The 25,453-nt window shown below is 42.1% G+C and overlaps 1 long non-coding RNA gene across 7 annotated transcripts in view; it reads left to right on the forward strand.

Annotated features, from left to right (window-relative positions):
* The first annotated feature begins 2,884 nt into the window (after positions 1 to 2,884).
* The window catches only part of LOC142014636 (uncharacterized), a 28,992-nt gene continuing 6,423 nt past the window's right edge, over positions 2,885 to 25,453 (forward strand). For 3 of the 7 annotated variants that reach the window (XR_012646008.1, XR_012646009.1, XR_012646007.1), the window contains exons 1-3: positions 2,885 to 3,265; positions 4,543 to 6,046; positions 16,554 to 16,691. This is a non-coding gene — a long non-coding RNA (uncharacterized LOC142014636). Of the gene's footprint in view, positions 3,266 to 4,542; positions 6,047 to 16,553; positions 16,692 to 19,086; positions 24,519 to 25,453 lie in introns of those variants that run through there. The other 4 variants (XR_012646005.1, XR_012646006.1, XR_012646004.1 and 1 more) reach the window with 2 other exon arrangements.

Genomic DNA, 25,453 nt, shown 5'->3' on the forward strand with positions numbered 1-25,453 from the left:
AATCTTCATAATCATCCTGTATTAAGAAATACATTTGATGCATTAAACATTTAAAATAGTGTATTTGGATTAATTGGAAGGAAAGATCTTTGTCTCAAAAAGAGTTCAGTTAAGTAAAATTAACTGGGAGTTTCTGAGTAACGTAAAGTGCTAGACAGGATGATTTTGGGTAAAATTTGATCCTTGAGGCCAAATTTGTCAATAAGAAAACCTCTTTGTGAGGAAGGACTCTATGTCCATGAACTATATTTGGGTTTTGATAATCATACCATATAACATTAATATCAGGGAGATGAGTTGTGTTAAAGTGTTAGGCATTCTATTATATTATGGTAGTTTGCTTGATCTTTCTATTTTGGACAATTTATTCCACTTTGATAATTCAGACACATGAATAAAGTAAATTTCATTTAGCAAAATTGGATGTTTGTGACTAAAAAAAAAGGTTAAAATGGCCAGAAATCTATAAAATCCATCATGTTATTCTGAAGCCTTTTAAAAGGCAAAATCCAAACAAAAACATCTTCTTTGGTAAAATATGGAATATCTGAAAGCAGTAGATTTTTTTCTTAAGTTTTGAAACAAATAATACCTTGAAACAGTTAGTGTTTTGCAGCATTTTTTTCTTCCCCCATCCCCTCTCACCCTCTATAAAGGGGAAAAAAAGCTGCTGCTTAATGTAAAATAAATAAATAAATGCTATTGCAATGAAATGGTATGCTCGGCCTTGAATAAAATTTGTATTCGTATAAATATTTAGGTATTTTAACGTAGGTACTATAAAATAGTTAATATTTCAAAATTTGCAGGGAGACAAATGTTTAAATGTTTTTCTTTGTACCTGAGGAATCCATTTCAGGAGTCCATTTTCCCTTTTTGCAGAACACAATTTTATTAGAGCTATGTATTTGGGTTAAGACTTACTTAAAATTACTTAATTAGGTTATGCTGAAATTCTAAGTGATTTTAAAAGAGGGATTATGGTGATATGACAAAACATAACACTCTTTTAATTGAAATCCTTAAGCCCTTTTAACATGCCAGTTTTTAAAATCTATAAATTTGGGGGTTAAAAGAGAATAAAATATGAAGAGGCCAACCTCCTTATGGAACGTATAATCGCATACCAGTGAGCACACATTTATAGGTACGTCTGGAATATGAGAGAAGGTCATTTATACTCCCAATTTGTTTCTGAGACTCTCTTATACAGTGTTATCCTTTTCATTCCTTTAATATGTATATCTAAAATGATTATAAAATACTTAAGGTCGGTTAATAGACAGAAGATGTGCAAAAAGAGGTAACAGTGTAGCTACGCTAAGAAAGCTATTAATCTATTGTATTTTCCATGAAAATTTTGAAAAATATACCAAACTAAAAATTGTTACAGTGAGGAATAAATTCTAAATAATTGTATTTGTGCCATTTGGGATGTCGTGTATTGGAATTGTCTTAAAAACCTACAGTACATATCTGGAAAAGACTATCATGGAGAAATGCTTTTCCTGTTGTGTTTTCCTTGGTTAAAGCTGATATGCTAATTTAAGTTTGAAAGATGCTAATTAAAATTAAAGTTTATAAGAGAGTACCCATGTGATTATTATAGAAGAGTTTTTTTTAAAAAAAGAAAAATCCATATGCTTCTTTTTCTGTATTGTTTATGGTTTAAAATAAATAGTAAATCTTTAGTGATTTATTTTTAAAAGTAAAACGTTTGTATGAAAAATCTGGCAGATAGTATGTTTTACCTGGTATTTTACTTTTACTGAAATAGCAGAATGGTTTTAGATATTTGCATTTGTTTCAGAGGTTGGAGCATAAGCCAGATTTCTGTGTAGTCTTTCAGGCAGTTACACGTCTGAGCATGTTACAGTTTGTAGCACTACAAATTAGAACCATTGGATTTGCATTTGCTGTACAACGTTCTTTTTAAAATTAATTCAAATAAACTCTATTTATAGAACATAAACAGGGATTTTTAAAAAATCTGATTTTAATTAAAATCCAGGAATTCTTATTGTAAGGGTCTAGTTCATGAATTAACTTCCCCTCTTTAATTACTTATTTTATTTACTGGCTCTGGTCGTGTGGTTTATTTTTCAATTTTCAATCGATAATTTGTACACACATAGTTTGTTGTTCCTTTTAAAATTGAAAAAGCTGAACAACTGCTACAAGTGTTAGTGATACATATATTGAGTGCATATATGTAACATATACAGAAAGAGCAACATGACAGTATGACTGATTTTCACATTAGCTTAATTGTGAAAAAATATAGTATCCCTTTGAAAGTCTTTTTGGGTTGTAAAGATATTTTTCAATTAATGTGTCTATTAGAAATTGTTTTCTGAAATGTAGGAAAATGCATTTAGTTAGGAGAGCTTTCATCTGCTTTTTCTATGTTACAAAAGAGAAAAGGCAAAACAAATAAATATATAATAATGGCAACCAGCAACTCTGCACTGCAGAAATATAGAAATCTGTAAGAAAAATCAGATAGTTACCAAAAAATAGAGCTGAATGTGCAATTTCATAATAAACATTTGATGACTGTATTTGCAGATCTGTTATTGTACTGAGGAATTTTAAAATAGCCTTTTCCACTAAAATGACCAAGGACCCCTGTTACGTGTGTGTTGGAGCGGAGAAAGCTAATATAATACCTGTTGTTACTATACCATATGTTAGATTTTGTTTATACATTGTGGTAGGGGGGCAAGTATATGAAACAGACTGTAGCTTTGGTGGCACAAAGTTGCCTGGGTGTAAGCAAAGAGTTAACAGAGGAGTTGAGCATGTGCACTCTGGGAGTTGTAGGCAGTAAGGATGCTGGGAGCTGTCGTAAAACCCTCCTTTGCTTCTTCCTGTAATGGCCGATAGTAGGGAGGCAATGGGGGTCTTTCTCGCTGGCAAAAGCCTCATCTCCCCTTTCTAAACGTAGAAAACAGCTCAAAGGTGGGCTCGTTTGTGCCGGCGAGAGGTGAACAAGGACAGGGTGCAGCTGATCGAGTCACAGTGGAAATCCTGAAGAAGGGGGCAGAGCTTTGTAGATCTCTCTCTCCTGTGTGTGGCTGGAAATGTCCCCAGCCGGCCGGTAGCTGCCGGGCGGCTGTTACAATCGCCTTTGAGCGGGCCTCTCTCTTGCGGTGTATTCGCTGATGTTACTTTATTTTATCTCTCTCTCTGTCTCTCTCTCTCCTAGGCAGAGCCTGGCATTGCAGGAGCGGGCCTGGCCCAGTGTTCCTAGAGAGGCGCGCAGGTCAGTCGTGGTTTGGCTTTGCCCGTTGTCGGGTCTGCCAGGAGGAATCAGTTGGGTTAGCTGGGCAGCGGCGCTCCCCTGTTGGCCTCTCTGCTGGATCTGTCGGGAAAGTGAAGAGATTGGCTTTTCCTGCTCTCTGGGGGGGGGTGGGGGGCTTCCCTTTTTCTGTAGTGCCTGCCTGGGGTGGGAGGGTGGAGGCCAAAAGTGCTGGTGCTGTTCACGTTTCTTTGTCACTTTTGCCCTGCTAATAAACCCCTTTGTAGTGATAATGGGTGCGTTTTACTTGTGTGCAGTGTGCCCTGCTCAACAGGCACCATTCAAATGTCAGCTCCTTAAAAGTGGGCCCTGTCAGTGGTAGCAGGAACGAGGTTTATATTTTTAAAAAGGCCTGGACTAGTAAGCTACTGTTTGTAGAAAAATACAGGCTGGCCTTGGTTTGGCCTCTGGTGTTTGAGAGTAATAGAGAATGTGGGACTTGCTCTGGGCAATGGCGCTGGGGATTTGGGACAATAGTGACAACCACGTTGGTCTGAATAGTGGCCCCAAAGATGCTGAGGTGATGGAGAATGTGTAGCTGTTTCCTGGCAGCAGCTGCAGAAACATCAGGGGTTTGCTTCATATTCAGTAGGCGTAATCCTAATCAATTCTGTTCATTCCGTGCACCGTCTCTCATGTGCTTCCCTGTGCACTATATCTCCTTGGTGCATGTCACCAGACAGTCCTTTGCTACTGCTCACCCACATGGCTTGCTGTCACTGCTTACCTGTGCATCACTATACACGCATTCACCATTTTGTAGGTTTTAAATCAAAATAGAAACACAAACCCCAAGAAATAAGATTATTCGATCTAATGATTGTAAACTGATAGGAGGGTCGTTACACTGTGGATAAGAATTACTGAAGGGTTTTTTTTTTTTTTGGTTTAGTGTGGAGAGGAGAAATAGGGAATATAGTGGGGAAATTGTTAGAGAAAATGAAGCTATTGCAGCAATTCTGAGACACCATTTCTGATTGTGACTCGTTTTCCTAGAGGGGAAAAGAGAGTAGGAAAATATGCAAAATTACACATTCATTTGATTTACGTTCATTATCATCCCAAACTGCAGAGGTCAGATCTAGCTATGAACTTCTTCACTTTCCAAGGTGACTGAAATCTATCATCTTGTCTGCGCCCAAGAATACTATATACAAAGGAAGAAGGTTGTTGTGTGTAATTCGTATGTCTGAAATGGACTTTTAACTGTGGGTTTTTTTTGTTTTGTTTTTAATTTCAAGGGTCTGACCTGAAAGGTACTGAGCATCCTTAATTGGAACTGACTGCAATAACAGCTAACGGTACTCAGCACCTCATGGGATTTGGACACTGCTGTCTCATTTTAGTTACTCTTCTTTCTAAATAACTAAACTCATGCAAGTCATAAACTGCAAGAGAAAACATAATGTGTTCATCTGTTTAATCTGGTAACTGCCCAGGAAAGATTGGATTTTCAAGAAAAAACTGAAAAGAGAACTATTTCATAATGTGTTCACTTTCTATTACAAATGTTGTAGTTCTGGGCTGAGAGACTGTGAGCTCTCTCGGGACTGCAAGCATTCTCACATTTGTATCAGACTTTGTAACGTAAAAAAAAATAAATGAGTACAATCCCTAAATTATACAGGCATGAGTCTAATAGGCAATGCCAGGAAATCCATTTTCTTGAAAAGGAAAGAGGCGTTATTGTGCAGGAGGAAAAGTCTCAGTTTGTCTGGAAAAGAAACTTTTGGATGCAGACCCTCTCTACCTACCCCAGGTAATAGATACCTGACTACCTGTGTTGTTTCTACATTTGAATTAAACTACTGAAGACTTTAGGAATGGAATCAAAAAGTTCAAAACTGTATCAAGAATTTTACAGCATCAGAGAGAAGTCAAATGCTTGAACAATATACCAACATACTGGCCGTCAGCTTTTATATGAATTACTAATTGGAACTGCTGTTTTTCATTCTGGAAATTAGTGCTTCTGGGTTTCAGTTCCTGATTAATTCAATAATGTTCAGAATGTACTCGACGCTCAAAAGAACAAATAGAACACATCCCCTGCCCAAAGGAGTTTATAACCTAATTTTGGACATGTGACAAAGAATGGGAGCAGCAAGCAATGGGGACAGTGGAGAAGGGTAATAGGAAAGAAAATAGCTAAAATGATATATCGATATTTAGGTTTGTTATAAGCACATCTTGCGATTCTTTTACAATATTTTTAATTTTCCTCTCTCATGACTTAAGTTACTTCTCTTTGTGCGCCTCACCAGTGGAGGAATAGTTAAAAAGCATTTCTTGTCTACTGATCATCATTGGTATGCTCTGCACCATGCTCACAGAGAGAAAAAGATGCTCCCAACACCAAGGAATTAATATATTAAAAATGGACAGACAATAGAGTTTGGACTCTTATGTGCTACATGACCCATTGAAAGTCGACTCCCATTGTGCTGTGATAACTTTATTTTCTGAATGGATTTTTGTTGGAAGACTTCATGGAAGAAGTGTTTTAAGAAGGAATATAAATGAAAAGATGCATTAAGTGCAAAGTCATTTAGTGCAGGAACTATTATGTCTTTATGACAGAGACATCCCTTAGGAGAAAATTTATTAAAGGGGGTACTCTGTATCCTAGTAAAGAGGAAGAAATGGAAGTTGATAAATTATACGTAGAAACTGAAGAGAAGCAGTGAAATAAGAGTCCTATTCAATTACATCAATGAAGGCCAGCAACTAAATATGGACAATTTGGTAAGTGCTTGTATACAGATACTAGGAGTCTAAATACTGAGATGAGTGAACTTGAGGGTCTGGTGTGAAATGAGGATATTACTATAACAGGCATTACAGTAGCTCGGTGGAATGTGTCAGAAGTCAAGCCCTACAGCTGTACCTGCTCAGTACTCTTGACATCCTAATGATTCAGCTAAGCTGCTTGATGGACCTCCGTGCCTGGTTTGGCTGAGGAAGCCAGCTGGCCCGTTCCTAAGCGGAGCAGCAGCAGTAGCTTGCTGGCTGCTCAGCGGACATGCCCCTGAGCCTTCTGCCTCTCTGGGCTTGTCTCTTGGCAAATCTTGGTCATACTTCACTCCTCCACAGCTCCAGTCTAGAACCTGTCCTGCCTCCCATCAACTCCTGTCCTAGCCTTGCTCCTGCCTCAGAACCAACCGTTACTGGCTTTTCTAGATCTTGCTAATCTGGTTCTGACCCTCAGTTCTGATTCCTGACTCCGAAACTCTCAATCTTTTGGCTCTGATATTTGGACTCCAGGCACTAGGCCTGACCGCCTACAAATGGTCCCTGAATGGAACAATGATAATCAAGGGGACGTGATAACATCAGGATACCAAATACATGGGAATGACAGAGTAGGTTATACTGCTGGGCGTAGGGCGCTCTTTGTGAAAGAAAAGCATCAGTTATAGTAAAAATCTTAAGATGTAATCAAACTGTACTACAGAATATGGGCAGAAAATTGTGTGCTTGAATAGTAAGAGTATAGCAGTAGAAATGCACCACCAAGCACCTGACCAAGATGATGATGGTCATTGTGAAATGCTCAGGGAAATTAGGCTACAAAACCAGAAACCCCTAATAACAACGAGAGATTTCAGTGATTTCCCCATATTGATGGATACACATCACCTCATGATGGGATGCAGAAATAAAATTTCTAGACATAATTCATTACTGCTTGGAGCAGCTAGTTTTGGAATGCACAAGTGGGAAGCAATTCCTGAGTTAGTTCTAAGTGAAGCACAGGAACTGGTCCAAGAGGTGATTATAGCTGAACTGCTCAGCAACAACAGTCATAATGTAATTAAATGTAATGTTATTGAGGAAGGAAAATAACAGGAAACCCACCACAGTCTTCTATGTCCTTGTCATAAACTGGAATTTTTTCCAGAACTATGTGCAAGAAATGGCTCTTTTTGTGTTCCTACAACAAGTATAGTTCTCTCCCAAGGAATCAGCCGATGAACAGGTTCTCCATGGTCCGCAATTTATGGCACTCATGTTCTTGTCATTAGGGTAGCCCAATTTGGTCAAGTTAGTCTTTGATCTAGCAGTTTGTATACACAGGCCATGCTTCACCAAGTTGAACAGTCTATTGGCATCTCTTGGAAGGTCCTCCTGGGGTTTCAGATCTATTTCAGTGCATCCAACTGCATGTAGACATTTAATTCCATAACCTCAACCTGTTAGCCTTGCCAGCTGTTTATCCAAAGAGACAACAATGGTTATAAATCTCTTCCGTGACTTAAAGTCTTTGATTGTTTCTGTATGAAAATATAATGGATGACTTCAGTCTTACTTGTCATGATCTTTGGCTTTGGCTTGTTACCTTCCTCCTGATATCAGGTGGTGCAATACCAGTACGTACAGGCTTATCCTTTGGTGTAGGCTTTAGAATGCCTGTTATTAACTGTAGTTTAGACCAGGGTCTAGTTTCTTAGCCTTAGACAGATTGTTCCTGCGCTGTACATGTACACTCTGCTGTAATACCCGTGGTTCATAAAGTAGCTGGACTAGTTCCCCGTTTAGAGGTGACTAACTTTTGGAGGATGTTGTTGCAGGCACTAACTTTCCCTTCCATCTTCTCTATGTGTGCTTTGAAGGAAAGTGGTCCGTCCAATATCAGATGTAGAGGGGGTTTGGTTGATAAGCCAGTGGGATTTTATCCCAGGTAATGTTTAGTTTGTTTGGCTTCCTGATGACATAGGTAAAAAAGCTATTAACTCTGTTTTGATGATGATGGCACAAAGCTAGTTCTTGTGGTAGTAATCTGCTCAATGCATACGACAGTCTGCTCTCAACCGTGGTAAAATCCTTCTCCTATGTTGTGATCATAGGCATATATGACGTTTCTCTTATTTCTTTATATGGGTTTGTCATAGTTATGTATATTGATGATTGGTGCTGGCGCATTGGTCTATGGGAGGCCATTTTGTTGTCTCCAAAAGCTCTAGTTTTTGCACAGTTCTAATATTTGTTCTCCAGAAGAGATCAGTTGAGCTGCACTAGGTAATAGTCAGGCATCGTAACGAGAGCCTTATCAAATTCAGCTCGATTTCGCAGTCATAGGATTTTAAAAATTGTAAATTTCGCAGTTTCACGTACTTAATCTGAATTTCATGGTGTCGTAAGCATGGGGTCCCAAGCCCAAAAGGGGGTTGGTGGGGGGAAGACTGCAACACTATTTTAAGGAATCACAATATTGCCACCCAAACTACTATGCTGTTATTGGTGGTGGTGCTACCTTCAGGGCTGACCAGGCATTTAACTCTGAATGCAGCGCTACCATCAGCAACAGTGCAGAAATGATATGGGGGATTCTTAATTTTGTGGTGGGATGGGTTGGCCTTACAGGTGGGCAAAGTGATTAACCACCCAGAGCACTGTAGACAGGAGTAGAGAGTGTTTCTGTAGTATCCCCCACATTCATTCATAGGTAACCCAAGGCCCTCTAGCCCTCCACTTCCTCACCAAGTGCTGGGGCCCTGGCCCGTGAGCTTGGAGGGGCAGGACTGGGGGTGCACTGACCACGGGCTTCCACTCTATGCTGGGCTCCAGCTGCTGGTCCTGGGTAGCCTAGTATAGGATGGAATTTCTTTTTTCCCCTGCAGGGGCCTCTGCGGGATCTGGGTCAGACCCATTCTAGGAGCTCCAGGCTGCAGGTTGTTCTGTGGCTGCTAGCTAGGAGTCCAGATCTGAAGGCAGTGACTCTTCCAGTAGCAATACGGAAATAAGGGTGACATGATACAGTGCTGCTGCTGGCCATGGCACTGCCATCAGAGCTGTACAGCTGGCCAACATCTGATGCTCTCCAGCCCCCGAGCCCTGAAGACAGCACAGCAGTAAAGATGAGACTATTGCGATCCATCCCTTACAATAGCCTTGTGACCCCTCCTAAGTCCACTTGGGGGTTTGGATCCCCAGTTTGAGGAATGTTGGTCCTGAAGTCTGTATAAGATAGGGTAAAAGTACATAGAAGACCAGATGTCATGGTCCACTTCATGTATTTCATGGCTGTGAATTTGATAGGACCCTTATCATATTCTAGACTCTGGCAAGCATGTTTTGGTAGCTTATGGTATTGTATACTTCTAATAAGTTTATGAGTGCAGCACCTGCTCTCATGCCTCTCTCAAATCTATCTTCTATATAGTGGATGATATTTAATATTTGGCCAGTGCAGGACTAAATCTGGCTTGTTCTGATATTAGATGTTGTTTGATATAAGGTGAGAGATGATTAAATATAAGGCCTCATAAAGTTTATGAAGATGGGATAGGACTGATATTGCCTTTAAGTTCTTTGAGTCAAAGGCATCCTCTCTGGCTTCAGTGGAGCTATAACACAGGCTCATTGCCATAATTTAGATATAGTAAGATTTGATGACCAGTTGTTAAAAAGTCATAATACCCATTATTGGGTGGTACTAAAGTGCTCGGTGCATATATTTGAGTTCTGAAAAAACTCACATTTAAAATTGCAGAACTGCTAATTGTGGTAATTGTCACAGGGTGTTCTACTCCATTGCTGGAATGCTTCCTGGCCACACCAGCTGGTTAGCTCAGTCAGGCTGACGTCCCTTCCTTCAGTCACAAGCAGTTACTCTTAGTCTTGCTCTCTCAGGATTCATCTTTTCCTGCTTTATGGTTTGACCCTCTTGCTGGTCAATGTGGTTTGTGCACATCAGAGTCTATTAAGGCTGTGCCTGAGAACCTTCTCTTTCATTACCCCTTAATTAATGATGGTGTTTCCCCAGTGGCTGATAGGGGCACACAGGCCTTCCTTCTGCACTGTGTTCAAGACTAGGACTTCTGGAACTAGCGGTCCTGTTGATTACTGCTGTATCCCAGAGCTAATACCTTCTTTCTCTGATCCTTACAATGATTGTGGCCCCTCTCTGTATCTTCAGCAGCACCCTTCTAATCTCTGTTACTGGGCTTTATATAGGCCCCTCCTATTTCTATCCAGCTAAGCGCCATCTCTAATTGGTTCTCTTTGCTCCCTAGCTCTTCCAGGTGCTGCATAAACGGTAGTTGGCTCATTTAGCTACTTTACCCCTTTCAGGCCTTGCACGGGGTGGACACCCCATCATACTAAGCTGTCACTTAAATCAGCCTCAGTAACAGATGACTTGGAGGATAACTAATTTGAACGCCATTTTTTTTTAAAATGCTCCAGAGGTGATCTGGGCAATTACGGGCCAGTAAACTAAACTTGAGGTGTTAATTCTTTTTTTTTAAAAAAAAAAAAAAATCAGATATGTAGATTAACATAATCATAGTACAATAGAGCTGGAAGAGACCAAAAAAAGCCATCAAGTCCAGCCCCCTGCTCTAAGCAGGACCAAACCCATCAGATCAGCCCTGCCGGGGCTTTGTCGAGGTAAGACTTAAACACCTCCATGGATGGAGACTCCACTACTTCCTTGGGTAGACCATTCCAATGCTTCACCACCACCCTAGTGAAAAAGTTTTTCCTAATGTTCAACCTGGACCTTCCCAACCGCAACTTGAGACCATTGTTCCGTGTTCTACCATCCGTGACCACTGTGAACAGCCTCTCTCCAGCCTCTTTGCAACCTCCCTTCAGTAAGTTGAAGGCTGTTATCAAGTTCCCCCTCAGTCTTCTCTTCTGCAGACTAAACAGTCCCAATTCCCTCAACCTTTCTTCATAAGTCATACGCTCCAGCTCCCTAATTATTTTGGTCACCCTCTGCTGGACCCTCTCCAGTGTATCCACATCCTTCCTATAATTGGGGGCCCAGAACTGGACACAGTACTCCAGATGTGGCCTCACCAAAGCCGAATAAAGAGGAACAATCGCTTCTTTGGATCTACTGGCAACACTCTTCTTGATGCAACCTAATATGCCATTAGCTTTCTTGGCTACAACGGCACACTGTTGACTCATGTCCAGCTTCTTGTCCACTACAACTCCCAGGACCTTTTCTGAAGAACTACTACCGAGCCAGTCGGACCCAAGCCTGTAGCAATGCTTGGGATTCTTCCGGCCCAAGTGCAGGACTCTGCACTTGTCCTTATTGAACCTCATCAGATTTCTTGCAGCCCAGTCTTCCAATTTGTCTATGTCGCTCTGGACCCTATCCTTACTTTCCAGTGTATCTACCTCTCCCCCTAGCTTACTGTCATCTGCAAACTTGCTGAGGGTGCAATCCAACCCCTCATCCAGGTCATTGATAAATATGTTGAACAGAACAGGTCCCAGAACTGAACCTTGGGGCATGCCACTACAAACCGACCGCCATCCCGACATCGAGCCATTGATCACTACCCGTTGGACCCAATCTTCTATCCATCTTACTGTCCATTTATCCAATTCACATTCCTTTAACTTGCTGACAAGAATATTGTGGGAGACTGTATCAAAAGCTTTGCTTAAGTCAAGATAAATCACATCCATCGATTTTCCCCTATCCACAGAGCCAGTTATGTCATGGTAGAAACTAATCAGATTGGAAAAGGCATGACTTACCCTTCATGAATCCATGCTGACTATTCCTGATCACTCTCCCCTCCTCCAAGTGCCTCAAAATGAATTCCTTGAGGAGCCCCTCCATGATTTTTCCAGGGACTGATGTAAGATTGACCGGCCTATAGTTCCCTGGATCATCCTTCTTCCCTTTTTTAAAGATGGGCACTACATTTGCCTTTTTCCAGTCATCAGGGATCTCTCACAATCTCTGTGACTTTTCAAAGATAATGGCCAAGGGCTCGTCAACAACATATGCCAACTCCCTCAGAACCCAAGGATGAATTAGGTCCGGGCCCATGGATTTATGTACATATAGCTTTTTTAGATAGCTCCTAACCTGTTCTTTCCCCACCAAAGGCTGTCCACCTTCATCCCACAATGCATCACTTATCACATTAGTCCGGGAGAAGAGTCAATGTGTCTTTTGTGACATGAAATCATGGCTTACTAATCTATTAGATTTTTTTGAGGTGGTCAACAAACATGGGCAAAGTGATCCAATTGTTATATTGTACTTGTACTTTCAGGCTGCATCTCCATTACAAGCTAAAATCAAATTTATTAAAATCAATTTATTAACACTGGGTCTTATAAATTTGATTTTGAGCATCCTCACCTTCCCACATGCACCCCATAAAATCAGCTTATTGCTGCCACACACAAGTTGCCTAAATTGACTGTTGCAGCAGTGTATTGTGGGAATTTATCTCACAGTTCCCTGTGCCACGTACTATTCTGGCTATTTTCACTGGTGCAGCATGGGAAAAAAATGCCCCACAAGTGGCTGTGGGTATCTGACAACATCTTCCCACATTTCATTTCCTACATTCCGTTTCCCTCATTCCCCTGCTGTGTTCATCAAATGTCCCTTTTTCCAGGTGGATTCTGGCTTGCCTGTATGAGAGATGTGCTTCTTATAATTGAGGGGAGGGGCAGTAAAGCGCTTAGGAAAGGTTGGAAAAAAGATTTTGTGTTTCCCAACTGACAGGTTTTCAAAACAGGATGCAAAAGCACTGGATCTTTGAAGGCTTGGATCTGGATTTAGACCTCCTGGCAAAGAAGATCTTCAGGTCAATAATTTTGTCTCAAAAGGCTAGCCACTCTAGTGACAAATTTCTGAGTGTGCCTGAACAGCAGAGCTACAAGCTGCTGTGCAAACATGCTTGTACCCACTCCTTTCCAGCCAGCGTTCTACATGGGATGCCAGGAGGGAGCCCGAGACTTCCTGGGCCCTCAAGGAATCATTCAGAGGGGTCCAAGGAGCTAGCCCGGGGCAACAAGAGTCAGGTCCCTCCTGGACTGGGCGAAAGGTGCAGGCCCTCCTAAAACTTTGGGGTGAGGAGGCTCCACTCCGAGACCCCAAGGTGAGGCGCCGTAATGCCCAAGCCTATGCCGGATGGCTACCACCCTGGTGGAATGAGGCCACAGCCTGCTGCAGCATGGAGGAAGTCCAGGTGAAGGAGGTCCAGCAGTGCTACGTCCGTGCCCAGGATGCTGGCCAACATTGTGGGGCAGGACCCACCACCTATATCTGGATTTGAACTTCCTGGAAAAGCAGACCCTCAGAACAAGAATTTGCTCCTGAAATGTATGTATAAGTAGACACGGGCGCTACACTGAAAATGCAATGGACCATTGAATCAGTTATGGCTGCTTTGGTTGCTCACTGACAGTTTGGGGCAAGATCCACTACCTGCCCCTATTACCCACGTGCCCAAGCTTTGATCTGAGTTTAGACCTCCTGGCAAAGGAGATCCTCAGAACAAGAATTTTCATCCTTGCACCCAGTCCAAAATCTGGAAATGTGTATGTAAGGAGTAGACATGGGCAAAACACTGAAAATGCAGTGGATCATCAAATAAGTTATAGCTTGGTTGGTTGATGCTTGGAGAATTGTGGTAGTTGTAGAGCTACTACATTGCCTTCAGTGGCCTTTGGATCGGGCCCATACAAAAATCTGGTCTCAAAGGACAGTCACTCCAGTGACGAAGTTTTTTCTTCTGTTGACTGAAAAGGCCTCCAGGTGCCCCAGGGGACAGCCTGTCCATAGTAATCAGTGCTCTATGATGCCTGCCTCTGGCCCTTCTTAAAGCTATTGGGAGCCCATGAAATCTTGTGGCAGGACCCACTACCTGCCCCTATGCCCAGTGGGCCCAGAGGAAAGTCTTGGCTCTGTATTTAGACCTCCTGGCAAAGAAGATCCTCAGAGCAATAACTTGCACTCAATCCTTATTCTAGAAATGTACATCAAAGTACACACAGTCATTGCACTGAATGTCTGCCTGATCAACTTGTGCCTATGGGTAATGGGGAACCAGCTGTTAATTACGGAAAGGGAGTCTTAGAAACAGCTGCCAGATTGGACTGAGAACCATTTAAATAATTTAATGATGATACACTGGAGGGCAAGCCTGGTCCTAGCCCCTGCGTCTGAGCACTTGATGCTCTTAAGCCAGCCCCCAAATATTAGCCACCGAGGGAGACTTCCCCCAGGTGGCTGCAAGACCCTTGAATAACTCAGCTGCCAGAGAATTTCCCCAGGTGGCTGCCAGCCCCCAAGAATCTTAGCCGTTGAGGGAGACTTCCCCTGGGCTGCAAGACCCCTGAATATCTCAGCTGCTGGAGACTTTCAGCACCCATATAATAGCACATGCACCCATATAATAGCACATGCTTCACATTTGTGTTGAAGAGCCATAGTTTCATCTTTGCAGATATTATTTGTGAACTCCATATGGGACAAATAGTCTTGAATGTAATTGTTGCTTTCCCTATTCTAGCACTGATATCCTTGTCTGTTCCTCCATCTCTGCCCATCATACTCCCCAAGTAGGTGAACTGCTCCACATCTCCTCCCAGTGTGATGGTGGTGGTGTTGTGAATGCTCAGTCTTATCATTGAGGCATTTTTGTCTAGTGTTGTGACCTTTTCTTACATGCTTTCATGTTGGTGTGAAAGGAGGGTGACATCGTCAGCAAAATCAATGTCTTCTCGCTGTTTGAAAAGTGTCCACTGAATGCCCCAGTGATGGCCATCTGTTGTCCTGCTCATAATCCAGTCCACTGTGATCAAGAACAGGAAAGATGACAGTAGATACCCTTGTTGCACTCCTGAGAGTATGCTGAAGGATTCTGTCAAGACACCATTGTGAACAACTTGGCAAATTGAGGGCTCATACGTTGAATGGATCGGGTTAATAATTTTGGTTGGGATGTCACAGTGTTGCAGCAGTTTCTATAAAGTCTCTCTCTCAATGCTGTAGAAGGCTTTTTTGAAATCTGTGATGGTTACGTACAGGGTGGAGTTCCACTCAAGCAACTGCTCTATGATCACTCTGAGAGTTGCTGTTTATCAGTACAAGATCTCTCTGCTTCAGAAGCTGGCCTGTTCTTTCCTGTGCTGTCTGTCAATTGCTGTGTTCATTCTGTCCAAGAGAATCCTATTGAACACTTCTGGAACAGACAGTAATGTGATGCCCCTCCAGTTCTTGCATTTCTTCAAGTAGCCCTGCTTCCAGTCTTGTGGGATCTCCTCAGTGTCCCACATTTTCCAAGTAGATTATACATCGTGTTGACTGATGTCTCACTACCTGCCTTGATTGCTTTTGTGGGGGTGTTGTCTGGACCAAGTGCTTTTCTGCTTTTCAGATGGGCAATTGGGCAATGGTTTTTCTGATTTCCTCTTTTGTTGTTTATTTGCGGAGGTGTATTTGCAGGTGGTAGCTCCAGAAATTCCATGTGGACAGGGCAGTTCAGTGGCTCTTCAAAGTATTCCTTCCATCTACTGAGCTGCCCACTTGAGTTTGTTAGCACATGCTCCTCCTTACCCTTTACTGGCTGACTGACTGTACACTGTGACCCAGCTAGCTTCCATGGGATGTCATACAGCTCTTTCACATTTCTCTGTCCTGCAGCCTGTTCTGCTTGTTGTGCAAGGTTTTCCACAAAGTTCTTGTCCCGTTTTACTGTCTTTTTAACTCTTCTGTTGTATTCTGAATACGGTTTCTAAGCTTCTGCTGTGGCTGTTCTTGTTTTGCTATTGTTGACTGCTACTTTTCTGTCCTGTCATTCCTTCACTTTTCTTGGACTTTCTGCTGTGATCCATTCTCTGTGATGCCTTGTCCTCTCTCAGTATTTTTTCGCAAGGCTGTTTTGGTGTATTCCCAATTTGTTCCTTGGTAGCATCTTTTGGGATGAAGTTTGTCAGAAGTGCATATCTGTTGGACATCTCCCGTTGGAAACTGGATCTTGTCTCCCTATCCTTCTACTGTTCCGCGTTGAATCTCAATTCCGGCTTGGTTGCTTTTGCGGTGTACATCTTGAGCTTGAACCTGAGTTTTATCATGACCAGATGGTGTTCTGAACTTACAATCCGCTCCCCTTCTAGCGCAGATGTTTTGCATCAATTTTCTGAAAAACTGCTTATGCAGATGTGATCAATCTGGTTTTTTGACTGGTGGTGACCTTATGGATCCTTTTGTGTGGAAAAACACTACCACCTATCACCAATCTGTTGAAGGAACAAAAGTCACTGAAGTGCTCACCATTTTCATTTATGTTGCCTAGGCCTTCTTTTTCCATGGTTTGTTCTCTTCCTGTATTTATGCTTCTAGTTTTCCCACTGAAGTTGCCCATCAAAATCAAGATATTTTCATTTGCTTTCTGGTTCACAACACTTCGTAGTTTCTGACTTTGGTGTGGAGTCTGGCTGTGATGATTGCGTAGTGATACTGCTGTTAATTCTGTTAAAGCACCAGATGTCTCCAGTGATAATATCAAGCCTACTCCTTCAGTGTGTGGTGCACCCTCTTCTTCGTGTCCTGAGTAGATGAGAGTTTCCTATGTTGCCAGGCATAGCTGCCCAGACCGTGTCCATCTTGTTTCACATGGTAAGCTATTGTCTGCTTTAGTAGTGGTGGGAGGAGAGTGGGGGTGTGCAAAATCAGGGAAGCCAGACGGTGTCCAGGAGCAGGGGAAAACTTTTTTTTTGGCCGTTCCCTGGAGCAATCCTCTTCAAGGAAAACCCACCAGTGCTGGGCATGCCAGTGTCTGGGAGCCGGATCTGCAGAGTCCGCCAGCCACATGGCAAAGGCTAAAAGAATTTCTGGCTTCTGGGTGCCCTTTAAATTTCTTGGGCTTTCTGGTGATGAATTCACGTTCTTGGGCTTCCTGTGACCTACTTCCTGTGCACCTGGGGAGCAGCAGAGATGGAAGCTGCCAGAGCAGACAACTGTGAAGAATTTTGGATACATACAGGTTACGTCTGGACACTAATAAAGTCGATTACAAAACATGGCACTTCCCCACTAGTATTAATTCGAAGGTTTAAATTCAAACTTGATGCTGTGTCTAGTCGCTTCTCACAGTGTTATAGGGATATTAGCGCTGCCTAAAATCAGCCTAATGGTATTTACAGTGAACACAGTGATGTAAAGTTGAGCTAACTGCCTTAAATTCGATTTTATCATGTAGTGTAGACATAACCTAAAATAAGTGGTTTTATGGAATAATTTCTATAGGAGGACACAGTAAAAAGACTGGGAATGTTAGCTTAGAGAACAGACAATAGAAATCATCCACTGTATAGGACTGTTCTCATGAGGAGATTCTCTGGCCAGAGGCAGATTCTCTCCTCCAACGTGGTGATGTAGAACATGTACCACCTTAAATAGAGTGAAGGGGTTCTATTCCCTCCTCCTCTTAGTCCCCAAGAAAAATGGAGACTAGAAATCTTTGTTAATTAAATATTTTTGTTCACAAATCAAATTTTTGAATAGTTACCCTGACATTAGTAATACCTTCTGCACAGGAAGAAATGTAGCTCACCTTTCTTGAAGTGATAGACTCTTATTTTCATCTATTCCACTGGAAGCTGGTTAGCTTTTTGGGAGGACAAGAACACTAGTAATTTAGAGTATAATTCAGACTAGGAACTACACCCAGATTTTTCATGAAGGTCTTCTCAGTGATGGCCAGCTAATAAGATATAGCTACATAGTCTTTACATATCTGGATGACAGGCTCCTTACAGGTCTCACCAGTTGGGGTGGTTCAGTCTTTGACTTTGTTCTTGCTCCATCTGCTGGCATCTTTGGGAATCTCATGAACAAAGAAAAGCCCATTTTGACTCCCACTATAGGTGTGACCCTGGACTTGATCTCAGGAGAGGCCTACCTCCTGACAGAAAGATTGTAGACCATGAACAATTTTATAAGAGAGTCACTTTCAGATCACAACCACCGTTGGTCTGCCTTTCCCTACTAGGCCATCATGTACTTCTGTAACACAGTTTACCAGTCTTCCCATACACTCCTTACAGGTCTGGCTCTGGCCCATCCAGTTACCAGACAGAGACCATATAAACATCAGAGGAGCAATTTGCACTAGAGTTATTGCTTCACTTGTCTGGTGGATCACACCTGCATGTGGTGTGACCATTTTCATAGGTTTATCCATTATTGGATGAGAGCTCACCTGGGTAACCACAGTGCACAAGGCCACTTAGGCTCTTTGGGACACCAGGATGGATATCACCTAGAGCTGAGAGTAGTTTATCTCACTTGAAACACATTCTCTCCCTGGTTTTGGTCCTGCCATTTTCAAATATCAAACAATATGACCATTGTCTTTTATATAAAACAAACAGGATGGAACAAAATACCTGTCTTTCTGTTTAAAAGTAGTCAGTTGTATGAACTGGTGCATCACAAACCACATAGCTCTCTTGGCTACATAGTGACCAAGTGCACAGAATTGTGTAATGCACAATTTCAGCAGATACAGTGCCAAAAGTAAAATCTCTGAAGGATTCATGGAAACTGTTCAAAGACATCGTAATTGAGGTTCATGTAAATGTATACCCCAAATTAAAAAACACAGTCGGAGAACAAAAAAAAAAATGCCGTTGTGGCTTAACCAAGAAAAAGAAACACTGAGAAACAAAAAGACATAATTTAAAAATGGAAGTTACATTCTAGTGAGGGAAGCTAGAAAGGAACATAAGCTCTGTCAAATGAAGTGTAAAGATATAATTAAGAAAGCCAAAAAGGCAATTTGAAAAGCAGCTAGCCAAAAACTCAAACTCAAGAAGTAATAGCAAAAACACTTGTATGTACATCAGAATCAGGAAGCCTGCTAAACTAGAGGGGCCACTGGGTGATCAAGATGCTATGGGAGCATTCAAAGATGATAAGGCAATAGTGGAGAATTTAAATTAATTCTTCTCATCAGTCTGCATGACTGAGGATATGAGGGAGATTCCTAAACCTGAGCCTGTCTTTTTAGGTGCCAAATTTGAGGAACTGTCCCAGATTGAAGTGTGACTAGGAGAGTGGAGATAAGAAGTCACCAGGACCAGAGGGCATTCACTGAAGAGTCCTGAAAGAAATCAAATATGAAATTGCAGAGCTATTAACTATGATTTGTAAACTATCCTTTAAATCATTTTCTGTATCAAATGACTTGGAAGATAGCTAATGTGATGCCAGTTTTTAAAAAGGGCTCTAGCTAGAGGTGATCCTGACAGTTAAAGGCCAGTAAGTTTAACTTCAGTCCTGGGCTAATTGGTTGAAACTTTAGTAAAGAACAGAGTTGTTAGACACATAGATGAACAATTTATTGGGGGACAAGTCAACATGGTTTCTGTAAAGAGAAATCGTGCCTCACCAATCTACTAGAATTCTTTGAGTAGGTCAACAGGTATGTAGACAAGGGGGATCTAGAGGTTATAATGTACTTTAGGTGTCCAGAAAGCCTTTGACACAGACCTTCATCAAAGAATCTTAAGCAAAGTAAGTTGTCATGGGATAAGAGGGAAGGTGGACTGATGACTGGTTAAAAAATAGGATGTCCCCCAGCCGTATTCACTATTTGTCCTTCTTCCCGTCTACTTCGGATCTTACTTCATTTACAATAAGAAGTAGAACTGGAGAATTGCCATTCTGCCCTGCCTCTAATACTCTGAAGTATACAACTAAATATTTGTTATGTTTGTAATAGGAAAGACAGTAGAAGAAAGTGCAGAAGCCCCACCTGATCACTACCACTTGGAAAGTTAATTCTTCTCCAGGTGAAGGGTCTGGGAATCAGGCCAAGTTTTGATCAGGTGCCTAGAGCTAAGTGTTGCATGCACTGTGAAAACAATCTCTCTGTTATTCCCAAAGGGAAAATAGCTCTGAGGGCAGCAGCATCCCGTCCAGCAATTAAAGGACAGTGGTTTTTACCCCGTGCTGGATCTTTCTTTGTTATCATATACGTAAACAAAAGCTGTAGGAGAAAAATTTTCAGGGTGAAAGATGATGTCACTTAGACTATGCAGTCTACTGCACCTGATTAAAGGAGGATATAGAGCTATAGCAGAGAATCAGATTCTAACAGCAAAATGGAAGGTATAGATATGACCTCTGGCTAGGAGAATAATTAAGAATCTTTCATTAAACTCAGGCTGGGACTTTAAAAGAGCATAAATGCTTTAAATGCCCCAAACCTCATTCAATTTCAAAAAGAGTGAGCTGGATGACTGTCCTATACCCCCTTGAAAATCTTTATTTTAATTACTGTGACTGTCGAACTCCTCCAGTAGGTTCTGGGGAGCTGAGACATACACAGGGAACTCTCTGAAAAAAGGAAGTAGTATTGTTGGATGTTAACAGCAGTGGCCTGTGAGTTGTAAGTCTTGGCTGCTGTTCTTTTGTGTCACATGCCATCTCTCTGTGCTTCAGTTTCCTTGTCTGCAACTTGAGAATGATGTATATCCACTTCACATGCATTCTGTAAGGCTTAATTAATTAATGTTTGTAAAAGGCTGGGAGATCTTAAGATGAAAGATATTGTAGAAGTGTTACCAAACTATTTCACAAAAAATAACCATCAGATAATGGTCTGAAGGAAGGGTGATCTTTAAAAAGAAGGGTAAATGAATAAGCCAAGATAACCTGATTTCTATGCCGCTTAATTCTCTGGAAAAACTTCAGAGGATAAACAGAGATATGGAGAAGAAGCAGCAGCAGCATCGCGATTGCTGCCTGATGTCTGAAACACAAGTCATGCTATACTTTCTCATCGACAATAGATACACTGGATACAGGGAAAGCTGTAGACACAATTTCATGTTCAACACAGGTGCATGCAAAGATGCACTGAGAGAAAGATGAATCTAGATGGTAGTATACAGTGAACAAACAATGGGCTATAGAAGGAGGACATAAAGTGTTCTCATGAAATGTGTTCCAGCAGATGGGGCTGGGGGAATGTGTCATGTGAGATAACACAGTATGTTGGTATTGGAACAAGCCTTTTGAATGCTGTCTTTTGTTCATTCCATAGCGGACAAGTGTCCATGTTACTAACTTACCATTTCAAAAGGCACTGATTGGCAGTGTCAACAAAGACGCCATGGAATAAGAAAATTGGACCATGCTGTCTTGCCTGTGTAGATGGGCCTTCCTGCGCAGAATCAATAGAGTGCATTGGGCTAGGAGGTTAACCTTCTGTTGCCACTGCTCACGCTGTACATTCAGTAGAGAATATGTCATTCTGGGGCTTCTAATTCACTTGTAGTCACTAAAATTCACTTTTAAAAATGTACTCACGTGACTTCAAATATTGTTGCATCTACAAAGCCTTTTCCTGTTCTTATGTGTTAGGGTTGAAGCTCTTTCCGTTATAACTGCTTATGGAAAAGTCCTACAGAATTCAGAAATGATTAATAACCTTTTGGTACAATTTATTAACAAACCTGTAAGAATTTATGGGACGATGAAAAAAAGTCTATCTAAAAGATAACTTCCTGTAAATTATCTTAGTCTTTCCCTGCTCTTTAACAGAGTACATAGACCCTGATTTAATGTCCAAATGCACCCGAACTTTCTGGCAATTTGTTAAATACGCAAGTTTTGAAAAATTTCTGTGAGTCCTGCACAAAATTCAGCCAAAGTTTTTTCCCCCAGCTTGGCTGAGTCTGTGGTTTTCCTCCAGGAACTCCTCTGTTCCATGTATCTCTGGCTCAAAGAAACATTCCTAACCCCTTTGTAATTGGAACTAATGGTACACTTTTGCTAGCATGACTCAACAATAATTACCTCCTACCATGTGCAGAGTTTTTGCACTTGAGCCTAAGGTAAGTCAACAAAAGGGTGCTAAAAGCTACCACTTTGTTAAATTCTCTCTTCATTTCTCTAGGTTTGTTGTGTAATCTCTGTAGCATCCTAGTGATGTACTCCCTATTAAAGGGACTTTCTCATTAGGATCTACACACTCAGAGTGGCAGTTTGTCTCTGCATTTAGCAGGATGAACATGCCAAAAGTTCATGCTCTAGGTGAAACTTCTGTTTCTGCAGTTGCACTGTGGTGTTTATTGTTCAGCAATTGAGGACTTAAATCTCTGAGACAGAAATGGAGGTTACTGGAACCATAAGTTTATTAAAACAAAATCAATACAGATGGCATACAAACTGGTAACCTGAAAAGCTTGGTATAATACAACTTGAAGTTGGACAACTCAGTTTTATTTCCCCCACCAGTCAGGAAACAGACAGGTATGTTTGATAACAGGTTTAGCTTGAAACAAGAACCAGAGTGTAACTGCTTTGTGTAATTGATCATGTATGTGCTTAATTAACATTGTAGAAATCTCTGAAGGGAACTATTATAGAAGAGAAGTTAAGAACTGAAATTATTCAGGTTGCTAGTGAGAAAAACAAATTTTTAAAGGGGTCAATTTTGCTCCGGCCGCAAGTATGTCAATTAGATCATGCCTGCAGTATGAGCACTTTTCTGGTATAGATATACCAGTATACTATGTAGGAAAACACTCCTCTTCTTGGTAGTCTGTCGTGTCTTGAGCGTGCACAGGCTCATTGGTTGTGGACTCGTATGTGGCTGAGGAGTCCTAGCCTTGAATGGCATAGGCATTCACATTAGGGGCAAGGGAATTGTCCTGGCTCTGTCAGTGTAGCTGCTGCTGTTGCTTTTCTCTCACGAGCATCAATCAGGCGAACGTGTTGCTGCTCTTTGCAGTTGTCATACACGTGTCATACAGCCTGTTCGGTCTTCTGCATGCTGCTCTAGCTGCTTTGGCTTTAATCCAGCATGAGCAATGTTGGCCTTAATGCAGCCTTTATACCTCTTTCCCGTCCCACCTGGTTTCCTTTTGCCCTGGGAGAGTTCACAATAGAGGTACTTCTTAGTGATTCTTGATTCCTCCATTCATATGATGTGCCCTGTCCAGTGAAGCTGGGCTTTCAGAAACATGGGGTCAGTGCTTGTGGTTCCTGCTCTATCAAGGACTTCCAGGTTCGTGACTCTGTCCTGCCATCAAATGTACAGTCTTAACCTCAGAGAGAGGGCATCACCTTATCAGTCACGCGACTAGGTACCGTGGGCCAGTGGCCACATCCCTGCTGCCGTCCCTCCCTGCTTGTGGGTGGAGGGGTGCCTGGGGCAGCCCTTCTGCTGTAGGGTCTGTCCACACTGGGCCTTTGGCCAGGCTGATTCAGTGCCTCCCCCCACCACCCTCCCAGGCATATGCCCTGCGTGGCTGTCTATGGCCTTGTGTGGGGACCCCCCCGTGTGTGGACCCCTCCCTCATGGCAACTATGGCCATCCCTGGCCACGTGCTGGGAATGGTGGGGACCACCCCCCCACACACACCTAGGGCAGCCCATGCCCAGTCCTACTTGAGGGTGCATTGGGGGGTTTGTGGGAGGCCCAAGCAGACATGGCCCAGCTTGTGCTCTCTGATGCCTCTACAATATATTGGGGTTCCTTGCTCCCGCTCTCGCTGTCACTGTCGTCAGTCCAGCACTCAGCTCCCCACATGGCCCTGGTGATCTTAACATCACAAATATCTCACCTGCGACTGATAACATAGTCAATCAGGTGCCACTGTTTTGCTCCTGGGTGCATCCATGTGGTCTTGTATTTCTTTTCATTGGTTTGTCTGAGATCCCAGGAAGGGAAGGTAACAACAAATATTGTGAGACAGGTCGGGTGGTATATAAATTGTTTATCCCAGTTGTTTGTCTCATTTATTTATGTATTAGTACACCCTGTAAGCATGGAGCCTGGGCAGTAGGACTGTGCCCTGAAGGCAATAAAGAGGGCCATGTGCCTTTGTTACCAAACTGTGCCTGAAGTCTGTCTTTATGAGTAGCAGCAAAGTCTGCTGAGTTAGCACACAGTATCTCCTGATAACATTAAAGCTCCAGTGTGCTTGAGTGTATTTCTGAAAATACTCAGTTTGATTCCCCTGATTCTGACACCTTGTGGGAAATTTTCAAAAATTTGATACTGACTACTGCCAGGCATGTTTTTGGAACAACAAAGAAAAAAGGAACCTGACTGATTACTCCCATTCATACAAAAGAAGAAGCAAGCTTGCCTCACTTTATTTCAACAACCCGACTAAGTCCAGAACTCTGAGATCAAAAAGGGTAAGGCTGCAGGTCAGAAAGCCTTTGGAGAGAATGTGCACAGAAGTATTAGCAATACCTGCTTTGAAAGAGGGGACCTTCATGGTACCTGTGATGGACTTCAATAGGCATTTTGGCCAATCTGTAAAAAATACCCGCAAACTTGAAGGTGCAAGATGGTACCATTGTAACTGACAGACAAGAACAAGCATTACAAAAAAACTCTACTGAAAGGATGGTATTGCCTATGATGTTCCTTAGCTACTTTTCCGCAGCTTCCAATTATGCAGGACCAGACACCAGATCGTGGAGATGTAGAGAAAGCTGTCGAAGAAATTTGTGTCTGGGACAGCAGCAGGCAGCAATCAGATAGCTCTGGAGTTCCTCAGGACAGTGGGGAGAAAGCTTGAGAGCAACATTCACACACTTCTTTCTACCTGTGGAGAAGAAAGCAACATACCCCCGGGTCTGAAAGATACAAACATAATTACGTCATACAGAAATAAAGGCACAGAGGAGACTTTAACTACCACCAAGGGGTATGCTTACTGTGGCTGATGAGGTGCTTGCATGGGTCTTGCTGAAAAGTGCTTGCTGAGAGAGTTTTCACTGAGAGACAGTGTGGGTTCAGAGCTGGATGCTTCATGACTGACATGTCCTCACAATGTCCTTTTTGCAAGAAAAAAAACCCTAAACAACAGGCACCTCTCTATGTAGCATTTGTTGAGCTACAGAAGGTCTTCGGTACAGTTAGGAGGAATGACATGCACAAAATCCTATCGAAAATTGACTACCTACAAAAAGTGCCCTCTTCTCTTTAAGGAGTTCCATGAGGGAATAAAGGTAACTATCCAATATAAAAATGAAACATTGGTGAGTTTAGTATTGATGCTGATATAAAGCAAGGCTGTGTCTTAGCACCAATTAGCTTTGGCATCTTCTTTTTCTCTGTTCTTAAGTACACTTTAGGAAATGATTGTTCTGGCATACTAACTGAATCAAAGATGGATGGTCACTTGATGAACATCAAGATAATTACAGTGTGAAAGGCATGTCATCCAGCTAACTGTTTGGGATCTGCTTTTCACAAAAGATGTTGCACTTATTTCTAAGTCACCTGATAAATTGCAGACTATGATGAGTAACAACAAGAGTCTTGTGGCACCTTATAGACTAACATATTTTGGAGCATAAGCTTTCATGAAGCGGGTCTTTGCCCACAAAAGCTTATGCTCCAAAAT

This window comes from Carettochelys insculpta, chromosome 6, assembly GCF_033958435.1.
Source record: "Carettochelys insculpta isolate YL-2023 chromosome 6, ASM3395843v1, whole genome shotgun sequence".
Taxonomy (NCBI): domain Eukaryota; kingdom Metazoa; phylum Chordata; order Testudines; family Carettochelyidae; genus Carettochelys; species Carettochelys insculpta.